Source organism: Leguminivora glycinivorella, chromosome Z (genome assembly GCF_023078275.1).
Source record: "Leguminivora glycinivorella isolate SPB_JAAS2020 chromosome Z, LegGlyc_1.1, whole genome shotgun sequence".
Taxonomy (NCBI): Eukaryota; Metazoa; Arthropoda; class Insecta; order Lepidoptera; family Tortricidae; genus Leguminivora; species Leguminivora glycinivorella.
In genome coordinates, this window is record NC_062998.1 from 19,100,977 (window position 1) to 19,118,848 (window position 17,872).

The window sequence follows — 17,872 nt, forward strand, 5'->3', positions numbered from 1 at the left end:
ATGTTTTTCTACGTGGTAATACGGTCTTCGGTAAATCTACACACTCATAATTAAAATGGAAGTGTCCTGACTAAACTGACTGACTGATTCGTCAACGCAGTCCTCCAACGGCTCCAACTCCGCCGGAAATTGAAATAAACTTTGTTTATAGACGGTTAACCAAATCTTGACACAAAATATTAAAAAAAAAAAAAAAAAAAATATCATCAGAAAGTAACATTACATCTAGGTACGGTAAAAGATTATGTGTAGCTATATTGTGCTTGCGCCTTATAATTAAGGTTAAATACGTACGCCCTGGCAGTTTTTCAATCAACGCGAGAGACTTCCCCGCGCCCAAGTCTAGTAAGTAGCTGTATCTATTGATGCTGATACTGTATTTTATAATAGTACATAATGGTTAAATTGAGCTAATACTTCTTGTTTATGATCTACTTACTGGTTTGTTTTTGTTAGCTGATCATACTTTGATGATTACATATGTATGTACCTAAGTCCCAAAAATTTTATCACACCACCCGCCCTGGTAGTATAGGTACTAGCTTCAGCCTACGACTTTGTTTGGGTGGAATGATGATGATTATTAAAAACTATCCTATGTCCTACCCCGCGTCTCAAACTAAATTGCAAATTTCCATATTACCTATCATTCGAGATTTAGCTGCTTCGAACTAACAGACTGTAGTAATTAATATTACATAATTAGTTGAATAACATAACTGGTTAGTTTGTTTTGGCTATAAATTATTACTGACGTTATAAAGCATAGCTACGTTCGTGCTGAACTAAGAGCCCAGAGCCGCCAGAACTACCTCATTTTCTCAAGGATGAAACTTTGGGATAATGTAGTGTTTGTATCGACGGTTAATGTCTTCATATTACCTAGTTCGGCCCGTCGGCCATGTTTTTTGCTATAAGGTTTAAAAAAAAAACCACTAACTTTCCTTAAATTCTCAAAACTGATTTTTACATAGGTATGTGTTAGAAAATTGCGCCGGCCGTAGCTTGACTGTATTAGAGTAAGTTAGAGAGAAGTTACGGCCGGCGGAAATGGTCAGGAATTGATGATTATCAAATCCTTACAGTTTTTTCTATTACATATATATAAAAAAACCGGCCAAGTGCGAGTCGGACTCGCCCACCGTGGTTTCCGTACAAACTTTCAATAGTTGACTCATCAAATGTTATTCATATATAACTCTACCTCAGACTTGACTAAATCCCCCAAGACTCAATTTCCCACATAAAAAGTAATATTTTTTAATACACAATTTTATTATTAGACAACGTCCAAAGAAAATCAAGACTATTCAACTTCAATAGTTTACGACATGTAAGGACGCTCCTGAACCGACGCCATTATAATTATATTAGAAAAATCGCGATGTAGGAAATGAGCGTTCAACGTACAGCGACATCTATAGGCAAAATTAAGGAAACTAATGTGCGCGAGCTAGTATGGAAGATAATTTTTATGATAAATATGCTTTCAATTTGTAGAGGTTTTTTTAATGATGTTCATATGTATTCAAATTTCAAAGTGATAGCACAAGTAGTTTTCGAGTTATTTAATAATGTGACAGACAGACAGACAGACGGACAGAGTCGCACCATAAGGGTTCCTTTTGTACCTTTTTGGTACGGAACCCTAAAAATCAGCCTTGAGAATTTAAGGAAAGTTAGTGTTTTTTTTTTTAAAAACCTTATAGCAAAAAAATGGCCGTCGGGTTGAACTAGGTAATATGCTAATATGCAGACATTAGACGTGAATACAAACTTTACAATATCCCATAGTTTCATCCTTGAGAAAATGAGGAAGGTCTGGCGGCTCTGGGCTCTTAGTCCATGCCGTAAACGGCTACTGTAGGTATAGACCGTATACCCACCTGCCTGGAATGGACCAAACTCGGAAAGCATGTATGTATTTGGTAACTATAATTAAGTAATTATAAAGGCATTAAGTCAATTTCCAGCTTGCTGAAAACAACATAATTTCAAATTTGATTGACCTGATGACCTCCTATATTTTGCACATCTGTGATCTGTGTCAATAATTCTCACACTACCCTTAAAGAAGGTAAGTGTCTAGTCATTCAGGCGTCCATATTAGGTATTATTTTGAACCTGCTAATTGATTTCTAACATGTCAATTTTAAGTTAATCGAAATTAAACTTCAAAACCGGCTAGGTATGAGTACCTACGACAAACGAGTATAGTCTTATAAATGAAATAGGTACTCTACTCGTACTCGGTTATACTTACCTCGTTGATACCTACTTAGCTCGGCGTCACCGCTCAAGGTCTCACGTCGTGGTGGTACCAAATGATAATCTCTATTCGTGTCTATAAGTACTACATATAGCGGGCTAACCATTAAGGTAAGGCTACGACGCTTCATCCTTACCTACATACTTATTTACTCAGAGCTAACCATTATAAGTACCCATCCATTACGTTACGTTTCAACCGACGAACATTCAGTAAACTTAAATACGTATATGTCATCTCGCGATAGGTATATTATACATATTTATTTATTATATGTAAGTAAGTATGTCCGTTCAAGCACGTAACGAATGGAGATAGATTAAAAACACTCCTCCAATATGGTTCTAACTTATGGGCAACGCTTTGAAACTATGTAGATTATAAACAGTGTTCCAATATATGATACGGTTTCAGGGCTATTTACAAAGTTACGACTAAGATATCAGACCTGTGGATACGGGTAAAGATAGTCAGGATAAAGATAAGAGTGATTACGGGCGATACATAAAACCGAATATCCGCAGCTTCCTCTCTTAACTTGTCCATCCATGAACTATCCGGAGAGGAAACGTTGCCATCTTTAGTACCTACGAGACCTCTTGCAGGGGTTGTTTTTAACCGCCTTCCAAATCTCAAGGGAAGGGGTTCTCAATTCGTCTGTATGTTTTTTTTTTATTTTTTTTAATGTTTGTTCCTCGATATCTCCGTCGTTACTGGACCGATTTTGAAATTTTTTTTTTTGATTGAATGTATATACATACAGATTGGTCCCATTTTTCTCAGAAACCAGTTCTGATGATGGGATCCTGGAGAAATCCAGGGAACTCCTCAAATCTGAAAGGTGAAAGGAATGATGATTTTTGTGTTTTTAAAGGAACAGCATGCATTTACGTACGGAACAGTGACATTTGGTGCAGTGGAACTCCTGATGATGGTCAGAATTGAACTCCTCAAATCTGAACGGCACACTTATATATTTTTATAAGAACAGCATGCACTTACGTCCAGAACAGTGACATTTGGTGCAGTGGAACTGCTGATGATGGTCAGAACGGAACTCCTCAAATCTGAACGGCACACTTATAGTGACTTTGGTATTTTTATAAGAACAGCATGCACTTACGTCCAGAACAGTGACATTTGGTGCAGTGGAACTGCTGATGAAGGGTGAGCCGCCCCTGGTTAGAGTTCCGTTCTGATAATCATTCTCATCTGTAAGTACTTCAGAATCATCCAAATTTCAAAATTGGTTCAGAAATGACGGAGATATCGAATAACAAACATTAAAAAATATACAGACGAATTGATAACATAATCCAACATTTGAAAGTATTTATCACCAGATTTATCAAAGGAAGGCGGTTTTTTTTTTCTTAAAAATTATAGTATTTTAGTTTTGAGCTAAGTATATCGTCGTCATTTTTTAAATCAATTTTTAGTTATTTAAGTATTTGATAATCTTGTTTGGTACTTGTGATTGTACGAAATAAGTAGGTACCTATTTTTAAAAAGGTTTTTTTGTGCAACGGTTGCAGTGCCGAGTGGCGCGCAAGTGGGAACAGTTCTCGGGCTGACCTTGCTGCGTGGGAGCGCGCTAGAAATCGGCTGCGCTTACGCAATCCCAACCACTCGGCGGCGCGCCTCCGCGTCAGCGCCCGCGCCCGCGCCCGCCCTCTCCCCGCCCCTGTCCTATGAGCCACACACCATCATTGTTGCTATCCGTTCTTTAACTCCCAAAAAAGGACAGGTTTACAGATCACGAGAATTCCATAGTCAATTTTTAGCTTTTCTTAGATCGAGTACCTACAGTCAGCAACAAAGCTATGTATATAAGTATATAACCAAAGTGCCAAAATATACATTAAGTATACAGTTCTTTATTGCCTGTACATTGGAGTCGTGTATACATATTTTTGGCACTTTGGCTATATTCATATTTTTGTTGTTCACTGCACGCCTGTACAGTTACCTAGTTTAATCTTTCTGACATTCTGACATAACTCAAAAAAACGATTTAAATTATCGTGTGGTAACATTTATCAGAAAATTGACTTTCAGCTGAATCAACTCTTACCTACAAGTAGACGAAACCCTTTAAAACGAAAGAGCTACACGATAGGCTTAACGTTGATGTTGCAATCTAACACCGCCGACAAGGTCAACGACTGACTTGAAATTAGAAGAAACCTCCTCACTTTGGTAGCCAGCTACATTTGTACAAATGGGGTACCTTCCGACAGGCTATCGCATATTACGTAAGCTCACTATGTACTTTATCTAATCTGCAAGGTGGGTGCATGTGTAATAATTAAATTGTGGTATTATTATTACTTTTCCATCACGGAAACCAAACTTTTGGGAAACGTGCGCGAAGCCGAAGCCAAAACTTTTGACACTTTTATGAAATATAAGGGGTACCTAGCTACCTACAGTTATTATTTATTACCATTATGAAAACTACCTAACAACCGACCCTATGCGTATTAGGCTTAATTTATTTTTTAATTTTTTTAAAGGACCTTGTCAGTCTGCTTTTTATGGTCTCAAATTACATTATTGTTCAGATTTAGGCTTAATTTAAGTAATATATTTCTACTTAGAATCAAAGAAAGATCCAAAAACAAAATAATGTACCTAAGTAATTTTGTACATTTCTCGAGATGTGTGCCGGATATCATTTGGGGTTAATCGATTCACCGCCAAAAGTCGAGGTATAGTGAGACGAGATTAGTGATGGGTCTCGATCTCGAGTAACGGGATTCGCCGCTGCTTTGCTTCCTCCGCGGGTACCATCGCCTACTCGCCGCATAGACCCCGCGACAGGTGTCCTGCCTTACTAATAGTATGAGCTTTTGACGCTTTAGAATAAGATGTATGTGATTTTTGGTTCTAGTATTTGGGAGTGCTGTTCACTGACTCCATACGATGAATGTTGTTTCCGTAACGTTTCCCCTATCGAATAAAGTAAAGCTTCACGTGTTCCTTAATAATCTTTTTAAATGAATCAATATGTAACGATATTGGCTTATAGTTGCATAGAAAAGTTTCCGCATATCGATTTATTCCGAACCGGTCCCTAATAGTATCGCAATTAAAATAATCCTTATTACCAATTAACTTATGATATGAAGGGCGCAATTTTATCGAGAAACACTCGTGCAATTATTAATGAATAAAACTGTCTAGCAATTCATTAACATAATTAGCTATCTAGGTCGGAATGGAACGAATAATGGGACGCAACAGGTAATGGGAGCTGTTAAGACACTTAAGACGCAACAGCATTGATAACAATTTGTATTGAAACATTAATTGTTCAAGATGAAGACCCGGGAAGAGCGTTTGTAAGGAGAAAGACGTTGTTGTGGTTTAATTCGCTGTATTTGGATGTGAAATATTTACGTGGAGTAGAATGGCTGCACGACGTGTGCGATATATCTCATCTTACTCTGTCTTCTCGGAATAGGAGCAGCGGGAATTACTCTGAGTAGTCTGAGTGTTAGCGGTGACAATCTGGCAATAATACGAGAAAGATAAGAGAAGCTCTATGCTGTTTGTGGTAGATCATAACATATACTTTTTAGAAGATTGGACAGAGGGATTTAAGCGAATTGTAGTTGTTGCTCACTTTTCGCTCCTCCTGGTAGTCCAGACATAAATACTTATGTTGACGGAATTTTGTGAGACAGACTAATTTGAAACAAAAACTTAGATGATTAGAAAATCAGATTGTGTAACAAGTGCATAAAACGCACAATATTTTTAATGCAGTGTTCAAAGATCCACTACGTGAAGTTGTATACCTACCATTCAAGTGAAAAGTCGTGTCACAACCGTGCGGTGCGGTTGACAATCTTATGATTACGAGTCAGTACATTGTGTGATTGTTCAGCTTTTATTATAAAGCAGTGCTAAGGGACCATCAATGTACGATTTCGATAAGTTGTTGCTCTTAAAATGCATTTAACATAGAGTCAAGCCAGCTAAGGGGTTATACCCCCATTTGCCAGAATTTCATTTGCCATAATTTTATTTGCCACCCTATTCAACAATCATAAAATTGTTTCTCATAACATCTTATGCCATAATCATTGTTTACTATATTAATCAAGTGCCAGAAACTTTGTTTCCCGATTGAAATCAGTAATTACCACATTCCATACCATCATTTGTCATCCAAATTAGCGACCAGAAAATTCAATTTCCATAATATGATTTGGCAGAATCATCGAAATGCGTAACAATCACAGAGACGACACTACTAGAAGTAATAGAGAATGAAACTGCTTGAAAAGTAGGTTAGGTTAGGTTAGAACTGTGACCCCCTGGAAAATGAAAATGCTACCAGAAAGTAGGTTAGGTTAGGTTAGAATTGCGACCCCTGAAAATGAAACTGCTATCAGAAAGTAGGTTAGGTTAGGTTAGAACTGTGACCCTCCGGAAAATGAAAATGCTATCAGAAAGTAGGTTAGGTTAGAACTGCGACCCCCTGGAAAATGAAACTGCTATCAGAAAGTAGGTTAGGTAATAATTTTGGCAACAATTAATAGGGCAAGAATTGCTTATGGCGTTTGAATATTATATTAAACCATATTATTGCACTTAATAATATGGCTAACAAATAGTATGGTATTGTATGATTATGGAAGGTAATGTTCGGGTAAACAACCAGTATGTCATACAATTTTTATGGTAAACAAATCATTCGGGCAAATGAAATTCAGACAAGTTAGATTTGGGCATATGAATATTATGTTAAATGACTGTCGGGCAAACAATAGACAAACAATAGACAAACAACTTAATTTCTTATAAAAATATTTGAACACGCATCTATTGTCACGTTCAGGTATTTTAGACCATCTTGATAGCTCCGATATATCTGATGACGACTGTATATACTAATGACTAAGAAATAAATAGTTCAAATCATCATCATTCGCTGCCAACCCTTTTCTTATTCATTTGTCGGTGCAGCATGTCTTCGTCTTCCATATTACCTCTCTATCGTCTTTCGTTTCACTTTATCTCACACACAGTCCATCCACCTCTTCGGTTTCCCAAATCCAATAAATAGTTAAAATAGATACATAAAGTAAGTACATTCTGAGAGCTTTGAATCCCGGTAAGGGCATTTATTTGTGTGACGAGCACAGATATTTTTTCCTGAGTCATGGATGTTTTCTATGTATGTAAGTATGTATATCGTCGCTTAGCACCCAAAATACAAGCTTTGCTTTGTTTGGGGCTAAGTTGATCTGTGTAAGGTGTCCCCCAATATTTATTTATTTATTTTATTTATGTGGAGCCCACGAGGCCTCCTCCTCGACCCTACAATACAGACAGATTTTCTAAGATCAAGTAGGTTAGGTAGTAGGCCATAGTTTTTATTCTTCGATTTTTCCAATAAAAATTTAAAATATACACATAAAAATACATGCAGAGAGCTTTTATGTGAAGGCAGCGCCCCGTGGACGGCGAATGGGCCACGGGGCGCCCGCGGACATTTCTTTCTCATTATTGCAGTGTGTTATTGCCGGCGCGAGATGTCTAACAGTATACGCGGCGAAAATTGAGTGTCCGAATCGAGTCAATGAACCGAAAACTGACCGTTAGCCGCAACGATTCTAACAGGACGGGCCCTTCTACTTCCTACTATTTTTGTCCTCAATAACTTTTATGTGGAACTATTTACCAAAGTATGCAGCCTCGGCCGTCAAGTGTGCAGCTTCCAATGCGACTTTAGTGTAGGTAGTGATAGTCATACGGTACCGGTTGGGTAACAGCTTTTTTACTTAAAGCTTTTCCTATCGGATATCACATTTCGTAAATGAAGTCGATTCGGTAGAATTAAGTAAGTTTTGATAGGTTACTTATCCTGTGTAGGTACCTAGAGTTTTGTGATAAACGTTGTTGGCAAACAATATACTTACAAGTGAGCAGATAATGGAAAGACATACATGTTTGCACGGGTAACAATACACGTGTGAAGGGGATATTTCGTATAACAGTCTTCCTTTGGTCATGTTTTAATTAATCGCCACTCGTTTCGAACTTCCTCCTTTCCGCACTTTTATCAATTTTATCATAATGGACAAATTTATTACGTGATGTTGATATTGATGATGTATTATAATTTTTAATTAAATTTAGTTTGAAGTTTTACTTTTCGGTAAGTATTTTCCTCGTGGTTGTAACAGTAAATTAAAAAAAACACTTGTCAAAACAATTGCTACGCTTATAGTTCGTTATTGGAATGGTTCGCTTACCCGGGACGGGTATCAATATTAGCACATCTTTGTCCCCTGTAAAATAAATTAGATTGAAACACTACCCAATATCCTGCACTAGTCGTATTTTTATTTCAGCAATTCTCGAAAAGTTTGTACAAAAATTAAGGAAAAAGTTAAATTTGTTTTTATTAATTCCTATTTTGTTACCAAGATTTTGTTAATTAATTGAGATTTTATTAAGTTTTATTTCGTCATTAAGGTTCTCTAGAATCTATATTTTCTTAATTATAACAATTAACCTGTATATATCTTACGAAAGTCGACTTATATTACTAAATGTTGGTAACAAAACCGGCCAAGAGCGTGTCGGGCCACGCTCAGTGTAGGGTTCCGTAGTTTTCCGTATTTTTCTCAAAAACTAATGAACCTATCAAGTTCAAAACAATTTTCCTAGAAAGTCTTTATAAAGTTCTATTTTTGTGATTTTTTTCATATTTTTTTAACACATGGTTCAAAAGTTAGAGGGGGGGGGGGACGCACTTTTTTTCCTTTAGGAGCGAATATTTCCGAAAATATTAATATTATCAAAAAACAATCTTAGCAAACCCAGTATTTATTTTTTAATACCTATCCAACAATATATCACACGTTGGGGTTGGAATGAAAAAAAAATATCAGCCCCCACTTTACATGTAGGGGGGGGTACCCTAATAAAACATTTTTTTCCATTTTTTATTTTTGCACTTTGTTGGCGTGATTGATATACATATTGGTACCAAATTTCAGCTTTCTAGTGCTAACGGTTACTGAGATTATCCGCGGACGGACGGACGGACGGACAGACAGACATGGCGAAACTATAAGGGTTCCTAGTTGACTACGGAACCCTAAAAAAGGATCAATTAAAATTTGCTGACGTGGCTATGTACAAAGTTGACGGGAACTGCAAATTTAGCTCGATGAGAAGGAAGTTTTTACCCGCGCACCTATAATATAAGTAACAGTTACAGCAACCGTTCTCTTGATGCTTTAGTGCAAAAATGCTTATTCATCGGCACTCGAAATATTTGAGAAGTAGTTAGCAGTTCGCCGTAAGTAATTGAAATGGTATTTTTATACATACACCATTGAAACTTAGCCTACTTAATGAATAAGGCTAATGAACGACGTATAGTTACCAAACTATCGCCTGAAGAAAATAGGTGGTATACTAGCTTTTGCCCGCGGCTTCGCTCGCGTTAGAAAGAGACAAAATGTAGCCTATGTTACTCTCCATTCCTTCAACTATATCCACTTAAAAAATCACGTCAATTCGTCGCTCCGTTTTGCCGTGAAAGACGGACAAACAAACAGACACACACACTTTCCCGTATAATATTAGTATGGATAAACAATGATTTGCAAAGGGGTAAATTAGAATGAAACAAGATACAAAGATGCTACGTGCGACAATTACCTATGGACTAAGAGCCCAGAGCCATCAGACCTTCCTCATTTTCTCAAGGATGAAACTGTGGGATAATGTAGAGTTCGTATCGACGTTTAATGTCTGCATATTACCTAGTTCGGCCCGTCGGCCATGTTTTTTGCTATAAGGTTTTTTTTAAAAACCACTAACTTTCCTTAAATTCTCAAAACTGATTTTTACATATGTGTTAGAAAATTGCACCGGCCGTAGCTTGACTGTATTAGAGTAAGTTAGAGAGAAGTTACGGCCGGCGGAAATGGTCAGGAATTGATGATTATCAAATCCATACATTTTTTTCTATTACATATATAAAAAAACCGGCCAAGTGCGAGTCGGACTCGCCCACCGTGGTTTCCGTACAAACTTTCAATTGTTGACTCATCAAATGTTATTCATATATAACTCTACAGACTTGACTAAATCCCCCAAGACTCAATTTCCCACATAAAAAGTAATATTTTTTAATATACACACTGGGCTCTTAGTCCACTACGATGGCAGATATTTATCCAGTCTTCAGTATTTCATCAGATTTTATTTTTTACCTTATTATTTAACTTACTCTAAAACATTTACTTTTATTCAACATTTTACTTGCCGGATCCCTTGAAGATACCTCTACATTATTTAAGATATACAACTAAATTACTTAAAGACCTTAATGTACACCTTTAAATGGTCTTCAACCCGTGAGTGGTCGACCTGGAAACCAGGAAAATGATGGCCCTCGATGTAAACATTGCGCAAATTTCTCATAACACAAGTAGTTTACGTTGTTATATGCACAAAATAATTGCATCAAGTATCTTGTTTACTGGTGTTGGCTCCAGCTGTAGCCGTTGAGCTGCGTGCGTAGTAAGGAAATTGTTTTGACTTCCGGTATCGAATAACGCCCGGAAGGTATGAAACTTGCCCGAAGCATCACGAATTTGGACAAGCGCGGTTGCCAGTAGCACGGTCGTGTTTAAAAGTAAGTTCGACGAAGTCCGCGGTTCCTTAGCCAGTAACACGACTGGGCTAGGTTTTCCACCCGAAGGTTCAAGATGGCTGGCAACTTCCTCTCGGTGTAACAGAGTGTGGTGCTTTCGCTTGCATTTCTGACAAGAGAAAATCGATGTGCACTGTCTGACTGAATGAGACGCGTTAAGACAGTTGTAGCACCACTTTCTTTCTGTAGTAACAGCCATGCGTTCATCTACCGATTTAGCTAAAAAAGCCTTACAGGCTGATATGTGATGATCATCATCACAGAAGGAACATTTTCGGACAACTTTCGGAGTTCCCGAAACTTTCGGTTTCACCTCTTGTTTCTCACTCTTCGCATGGGGGGTTGCATTAACGGTAGGTGAGAGCAGGGTATGCGTGACGTTATGTCGCTTCGGTTTCTGAACGGTTCCCGTTGCCTCTTTAGAAGAACTCGCGGTTTTAGAAGTAACGGCGGTAAAATGCGTATCGCGCAACATAGCTTCGCATTTCGAGTGTAAAAATGCCCTTATTTGTTTATATTGAGGCATTTCCACGTCGGCGTGTTTTTCCTCAAACTCGCGTCGCAACTTAGTATCTAACTTCGCAAGAATGTTATAACATAGGACAAAGTCCCAATGTTCCGTCGGTAATTTCAACTGTTTTAAAATAGTTAGATTTTCATCGATAGTATCTAGCGCGTGTCGAAAATCTTGAGCGTTACCTATTTTAAAACTGACATCTAAAATGTCCCGCCAACACGTAAAAGCTAAGTCGCGTTTATCCTCATAACGAGCTTTAAGCGCATTGTATGCACTCAAATAATGTTCATTTGAAACCGGAAACGTCTTAATTAACGATAAAGCGTCACCGCGTAAAACGGACACTAAATAATGAAATTTCTCAATTTCACTCAAAAGAGTAGATTCATGAATAAGCGCATTATAAGTGGCGATAAACTCGGGCCACTCCTTAATAGTACCCGAAAAGGTCGGTAGCGAAATCTTTGGTAGTCGCATGTTACTACTATGCGAACCCGTTGTTGTGTCCTGCCTCGAAATATCCGGTTGTTGAGACGAGCACGGTAAAAATTTACGCTGCATGGCAACCACCTTAAAGTACGCTTCATCAAAACGTTCTTGAATCTCATTCTCACCTTCGTCGGCATCATCCCCCAATAGATCCGAAATGATAAGGTGAGATTCTTGAAAACTGTCAGAAATATTTTTTATTTCCTGACAATACGAAAGAAATAACTCGACTTGTGAATCGTCGGTATTGGCTAAAATACCTATCTCTAAAGCCTTCGCTATACGATTATACGCCATAGTTCGTTTACGCCGCAAACTTGGTAAGTTTTTAACAGTGTAAGTCTCATCAGTACATTTTTTACCTACGTTCGATTTTGATTTACGCCTTGTTAGGTAAGACATTGTTAAAGTTATAAAACAATGTTTACTAATACGTAAGTAATGCCTACTTGAACAACAAGCTTGTATTTAAAAACACTATACGTTAAAAGTGATAGCACAAATAAAACCAACTTCGATGTTTTTATAACGCGGCAACTATTAAAATGGGCACCCCAAGTTCGCGGAATTAATATGGTGAAATATATCAACTTAGTCAATTTATACAAAATAGAACTCAAGTAGCACTCGATACGGTCAGGGATATTCGGAATAGTCAATAGAAAATAAAATGAAGGAAGGTTCGGTATAAAATTTAACTTTAATACCACGGTAATTAATTCGAACGATTTGAATTTTCTAAAATTAAAGAATTGAAAGGTTCTATTTATTCCGATTCGAAATAGGTATACGATGGCGTAAGGTTTGCAAATTATAAAACAATGACAATTTTTTAATACGATAAGTCGAGCGGTCAAAATAAATGAACGAGTTACAAATGTTATGCCTACGTGAACACCTGCGTATAGGAAAACGCGAATATGACCCGTGCCGCCGTACACTATTCAGCGGGCGAGGGATCAGCTTACGTGGTTACCTCGAACAGCTGTGCGAAGTACCCGTTGCAACTTGTAGGTTTTTAAGAAATATGGTTCGATTTCTTAGAAATTCAGTTATTTATAATAAAAACGGTAACTAATTTTGTCAAATGGATTGAGACGAATAGGTATTATTTCGATAAAGTTTGAATGAATGAATTTGCGATTATAATAATATCTATCGGTACGGTATGCGGTAGGTAGCGAGACAAAATTGGCACAAAGAAGTTCTTAATTATATTATCCATGCAAAATAATAAAAACAGAGCGGATCCAACAATGTTTCATTTGTTACAAAGTGATTACAAAGTAGTGAACAATCGCTCTCTGTTACCGGGATCATGGCCGTTGCGGATCGCGCAATTTTGAAGTAAAAATATAAAGATGTTTTCAAATTTCTCATAACACAAGTAGTTTACGTTGTTATATGCACAAAATAATTGCATCAAGTATCAAATTATTTTTAATTTAGTTGTTTACTGGTGTTGTAAAAAAATGTACCTAAGGTACAGCGGGGCAAATATCGACTGGGGGGGCCATTGTAACTGATCCATTTTTTCCATTATTACACTATGTTGTTGAGTTCTATATGTATCAACTGAACAAGTGAACACGCCTAATACCATACATATATAACCGGTGGACACTCTATTTAATAATGCAAACATTGTAAAACATGAAAAAAATGGACCAGATACATTTGCCCCCCAGTCGAGATTTTTTCTCCCCCTGTACCTTACATATAAAGCCCGAGGTTCTACTCGTATCGCTGACTGAAAATAATTTCAATTTCCTATGACACGTTGTTTACATCATTTACATGTGATTTGTGAACACATATCCAACTATGCATATTTTTTAGTTTCGTCTAAATGCAAATCAGAATCGATACGGGTGACCTATATCTGTGAACTTTTCAGAGCCGTCGAGGTATACTCAGGTTATGTTTATTTCAGGGCATGTTCGCTATTCGAGGGAAAGTGTTGGCGTTGGCAAGCTTTATGCATCAACCGCGGCGCTGAAACTGGGTCAGCCCGCTGTAAGGACTTCAGCTAACAGTGGCACGATGACCTAACCTAGGTCAGGTCACTGAGCACTGAACTATACCTCGTTCCAGGCCGATCGATACATCAACCCAACGAGGAAAATACACCAACTTTACCCCCATTTTTAGCTGCATCTGTCTCAAAAGATTAGTGCACAGAATAAAAATATCAAAGTTTCATCGTATTTCCGCGAAAAAGATTCATACAGATGGTGAATGACAAAGGCCTATCTATATTGTTCTCTCGTGAGTTGTGGCTTTAAAAAAAAGATTTCACTCCCTCCCTAGGGATTCATTGCTTACAATTTTTAATTTCATTCTATTAGTTTAATAAACGTTTAAAATATTTTAAACCCAATTTTCAATCGATTGCTAATCCTCTCGAGTTTCATCGCAATAAAAAAAAATACAGTACCTGCATAAAACTATGGAAACGGATTATATCGCGTATAATAAATTTACAATGCATCCCGACGTTTCGAACACTTTACAGCATTCGTGGTCAACGGGTGACTAAGGAAAAGTTACAATGTGCAAAAGCTACCCACATTGACACAATTGATGCTACGCTACCCCGGCTGCTGGAAAATGCACAAAAGCTCCCAAATGGAACAAATATTTGCTGGAACAGCTATCATTGGGCGACAAAGATTAAAAGGCAAGAAAAAATGGCCAGAGATTGAGCTGTGAAAAGGTGATGAGGGAAAATCGACTGGCCTGAATGCACGCCCGACTCTGCTCAGCCAGTCAGCTAGGCAGCCTAAAAACCGATGGGCCAAAGGTTTGGATGCCGATCTGTTGCGTGAGCTCCAGCATGAGCTTACGTAAATCTTCACAGGAGTCACAGGACTTTGATCAGTGGCGAGTAGTAGTGTTGGAGCCCCAAACACACTTTTGGTAGCAGTTGACTGAGACAGAACGGATACTTACAATAGGCTAGCGCGAAAGTAGTGTAAGGAATAGTCACATTATTTTGTTCTTAAATATTACTTACTTATGTATAGTTATTGCAAATGTTATCGTTAGTTAATTTACGTTTATCGTGAGTTAATTATCCGGACTTCATAATAATTAGTTAAAGCTCCTCTTTTAGTGAGCTCTAAAAGTCTATAAAGTTATTTCTATTATACAATGTGATTTTATTATTTCCAACTGGAATATACATAATTATACGAGTACTTATTCATTTTAGGGCTTTGGTCAAATTAGTTAACATTTGTAAGGTAGGTACGGTACAGGCGCCTAGGATGGCCCATTGTTATCTTAATTTTTGTGACATAACAAAATGTGAAACATAATTATGTATACACTTGCAGTTTTTAACCCACGACGGGGGTGTTATAAGTTTGACGTGTCTGTCTGTTTGTGTGTGTGTCTGTCTGTAGCATGGCATCGTAACTCCCAAACGGATGGATCGATTTAAATTTAGTTTTTTTTTGTATGATAGCTGAATTAGTCGGGAGTGTTCTTAGCCATGTTTCATGAAAATCGGGGATCTTTTCAAAATTTTAATTTTGTGGTTAGATTGAACAGTTGAACACATAATTTAAACTCTGAAAGTAAAAAATTCAGTTTGAGAACCCGGTCTTAAAAGTTACATGTTTTTTTTTGATGCATGATAATTGCTGTTTGGCCACGCCTGATGGGGCCACTGGGGCCAGTTACAGCTGCGGTATGAGTGAGATTCAGGCCGCGCCACTGCCAAGTAAGAAGACAGGAAGGGGAAAAATACAGAAAGAAGAATAGAAGATAGAATAGGATAGAGAAGTGAAGTATACAATATTAAATTAACAAAAGCTATGAACTTACATTATACAATAATATTCAGGTTTGAAGAAAAATTTTTTTTTGTATGATATAAGTAAGTACTTAGACTACTTACCATAGCTGGGCATTAACTCGTTAATCCGTTAATCGTTAATTAACGAAGTTAACATTTCGATTAACGGATTAACTTTTAAGTTAACTTTAAAAAATGTTAACGGATTCGTTAACTTCCGTTAAATTTCATCGAGTCCGTTAATCGTTAATCCAGTATTCCAAGCGGCTCGCTGCGCCGCGAAAACCACGTTCTTACTGCTACTGTAAAAGCCCGTAGTACGGCAAAACCTAGGATTTATCGGTAAAAGCAGATCCGTCGGTTATAAATAGTCTAAAGACCGATTGGCGACTTTGGATCACTTATTCGAGATCTTCTAAATCTTATTAGGCGTGCTAGATCGACCACTAACCTGGGAATATGGTGCAATCATCAGGCATGACAGACAAATCGCGCAACCGACGCATCGAGTTAGAGTCCTTAAATTTTTCTACAAAGTTATCGTGGCCCACAGCATGGAGTTGTCATCTCAAATCTCAATCTGAAGAACCGACGCACCACGATCGCGACCTCATGAATGACCCAATAATTACCAATCCGAAGTAAAACCTAGGATTTAGCCAACCAACGGCGGTAAAAGCCCGAAGAGACCGTAATTATTACATTTCGGTTCGGTCGACGGATTGGCGTCACAGGTTTTAATGGTTTTTGGTGGATACTTAATAAAAAGAAATACATAATACCTACAGTGAAGTCCTATTTTTATGACGTGTTAACGGATTATCGATTAACTTTAACTTCCGTTAAATCTACCGAAATGTATCGCTTTAACGATTAACGAAGTTAACTTTTTAAGTAACGGATTAACGATTATCGAAGTTAACTATTTGATTAACGGTGCCCAGCTATGCTACTTACTGCATGAAGATACGTACGTACAGTAGTTACGAGTAATACGTTGAGAATAAACGAACTCCATGACATCATATTATTCGTCCTGACTCATTTCCGTTTCTTCCTCTCACGGGAAAAAGTAAGCATTCCAAAAAGTGCTTAACTTTTTTAACGTGCCAAACTTTTTTCTGCATTCACCGCATTAGGGTCCGTTACTTGTGTGAGTTGTCAAGTATTTTATATGTACAGATGTAGTGCGAAAAGGGTTTCCTTCGGAAACGTTCGTATTGTCATGCTAGTTCAGTCAATGTCAGTACATCTTGTATTGACACTGACTGAAACAGTATGACACGTTCGTACGTTTCCATAACAATACGAAGGAAAAGCTTTTCTAATAGTTATTTACCTACTTATTTACTTTAGAGTTTCTCAATATGTATTTGATTAATGCCCTTTAATTTCCTAAGTTACGTAGGTACGAATATTTATGGGGTACGTATCACAATGTCTAAAGTTAAAAAACCTAACGTCAAATGACCTACGTTCAAAATACCTAAAATCAAAATACATAATGGTGTTTCGACCGAAATTCAAAATACCTAAAGTTTAAAAAGGTGCATATTATAATGTCGAAAATAAAAAAACTAACGTTAAATGACCTACGTTCAAAATACCTAAAATTAAAAACACGAACGTTAAATGACCTACGTTCAAAATACCTAAAATCGAAATACCTAATGATTAAATCCGAAAATCAAAAATGTCTAATAAATGGGGCTTAAATAACCAGTTTATCCTTAAATCGTCGACAGACAATCGAATATTATTTCAAAGTACAAGTCAAATTAAACCGTGGACTTTTACTTCGTAGATAACTTATTCCGAGTATACTTTATATCGTGGTATTTTGGTTTGTATTTTTTCATTTCATTTGGTTTTACATTAAATAAAATTTATTACGCGTAATATTATTTCAATTGTGTAATTGTGTATACCTAAATATTTCAATTGTTAATTTTTCTAAAATTTTACAATTTGTAAATTTTTTGTTTTTATGTTTAGTAACAACTAACGTAACCTTCTTCTAACCTATTTTAAAGGTCGTGCGTTGATGTGTAGGGTCGCAGTTCTAACCTAACCTAAACCTACTCTGTAAGCCGTTCTTTTCTGTGT